We start from the raw sequence: 2,554 nt of genomic DNA on the forward strand, positions 1-2,554 counted from the left end.
CATCGTCGCCTTCATCAACTTTCATCTCTGCGCAAATCACAAAAAAAAAGAAACGGGCTTTGAATAGCACGTTGGTGAAAACGTACAAAATCCGGCTTTCGCACACTATTTCTTGATTAGCAATGCTAAACGGTCAGCAAGTGTTCAGAATTTTTCAGTTTCTTAATTTAGGAAATGCATATTGTATTTCTCAGCCACTCCAGATAGCGTGTATTGTGATTTCAAAACATAGGGGTAGTCCCATTTCTAGACTACTCTACTCAGTAGATCTTTCCTAGCAGGCGCCGACTCCCAGGTATTCTCGTCCAGATATTCAGCTCGATCCTCGCAATGGCGCATGTCAAGCGGTGACGATTGGCACAGAACTTTCCCGGACATGACAGGGTGTTTTCTAAACACCTTAGTCTGCCAACGCCATAGAGCGAGTGCGGGTGATATCGCTTTAATTTTTGGGTATCGAAATGGAAGAAACACCCAACGCAACTTCTGCGTGACACCAGGCAGAATATTCGCGTTGACTATCACCACCTTCCTCTGTGCAATATTACACGAAATCAGTTCAAACTTTGGGAGCGAAAACCTCGCAACACGCATGGGTTGGGAGAATTGTGCGAAATGGTGTAGTCTAGAAATGCTACCACCTCTAAGTCCCCGATATAAAAATTCAGTATAATACCAGGGTCTAACTATCATAATAATTAGGTATTTACTTAGAGGTTGATTCGGGCCTTTATCTCCTCACTTTGTGGCCACCTCGTTGCAGAAACTGGTGCAAAATTTTGTTTCGTGAAATAGTCGTACTTCATTTCAAAACACGTCAAAAGCTTAATTTTACACAACTTGTATTTATTTAAAAAAGGTCTGGTCAAGGTAATTTTACACAACTGCGTGTGCGATTGCAGTTATATAGCCACCTGACTTTGCTGTGAGCTTCTATTCGTCCGGCGCAGTTGGCCTTGTCCGGCTTTTGTTTCTTGAGTGGTTTTCACGATCATGCTTACCGCACATATCAATGAATGTGACGGCATCTGGTTAATGAACAATGCATAGTACGTTATCCTCAGCCCCCGCGGTAATTAAATATGAAAATTAGTCGAATAAGTAGCTTTACCGGGGAAGGAAACGTAACATGGATGAAGGACCAGTTGATAGAGAGCTAGCAAAGAACAACAATAGCTTGCAACATAATAATAATTGGTTTTGGGGGAAAGGAAACGGCTCAGTATCTGTCTCATTATCGTTAGACACCTGAATCGCGCTGTAAGGGAAGGGATAAAGGAGGGAGTGAAAGAAGAAAGGAAGAAAGAGGTGCCGTAGTGGAGGGCTCCGGAATAATTTCGACCACCAGGGGATCTTTGACGCGCACTGACATCGCACAGTACAAGGGCGTCTTAGCGTGTTGCCTCCAAAAAAACGCTAAGGCTCCCGTGTGCTGTGCGATGTCAGTGCACGTTAAATATCCCCAGGTGGTCGTAATTATTCCGGTGACCTCCACTACGGCACCTCTTTCTTCCTTTCATGCAACATCTAAATGGTTTTTACTGTGTGCAGCTCGCTGCGATGGATGTTAAAGAGGGTTACTTTTTGTGCTCCCTAGACTGATTCATTACTGCCGTTCGTTACTCGTTACTCCAGATCAGTAGGGCGCTCGACTACTGATCCGGAGTTCCCGGGTTCGAACCCGACCGCGGCGGCTGCGTTTTTATGGAGGCAAAACGCTACGGCGCCCATGTGCTGTGCTATGTCAGTGCAAGTTAAAGATCCCCAGTTGGTCGAAATTATTCCGGAGTCATCCACTACGGGAACCTCTTTCTTCCTTTGTTATTTCGCTCCCTCCTTTATCCCTTCCCTTACGGCGCGGTTCAGGTGTCCAATGATATATGAGACATACTGCGTCATTTCCTCTAACCAAAAACCTATTATTCTTACTGCCGTTCAACTGAAAAAAATACGTGGCTTCTTTTTATCCCAAAAGCTAAGTTGATAGCAGGCCCGCCAGGACTAAGGATCACTGGTAGAGTTGTGAAGCCACACTTAGCTCAGCTGTTTAGTAATGCAGTGGCTGGATTGCAACAATGAAAACGGAACAAGAAAAGAAGACAGAAGTACAGATTTGTAAAAAAGGATAGAAAGAAAAGGCAGAAGAAATGAAGTACCGCAAGAAAATGAAAAGTTGGAGAGGACACGTTCCGCCTGAAGAGTACGACGCGATAACATAGCGGGTGAATTCCCATATATGCAGAATGTCATTCTATACTTTACATCCCAAGATCCCCGTGGGTCCTCATACGCCTCCTGACGCAGTGCTCTTCCCGAGCGACCAATCATTAATTTAACTGCCGCCTGCTACGGTGGCCGGGTTGCTCTCTATCCGATGGGCAGGTTGTGTTGACGCCGCACGGTTGCGTGTCCTAGGTAGACCACCTGTCTCAGGCTTCTATGTAGGCACCACCTGCCAGAGTCATGCTCGCGATTTTTTGCTGACAACGCCGACCGCGCTGATGTCGGATTTTCTGGGTAGCGGGGAATTTAATGCGGTCGCGTTTGAGGTATA

This window comes from Amblyomma americanum, chromosome 8 (genome assembly GCF_052857255.1).
Source record: "Amblyomma americanum isolate KBUSLIRL-KWMA chromosome 8, ASM5285725v1, whole genome shotgun sequence".
NCBI lineage: Eukaryota > Metazoa > Arthropoda > Arachnida > Ixodida > Ixodidae > Amblyomma > Amblyomma americanum.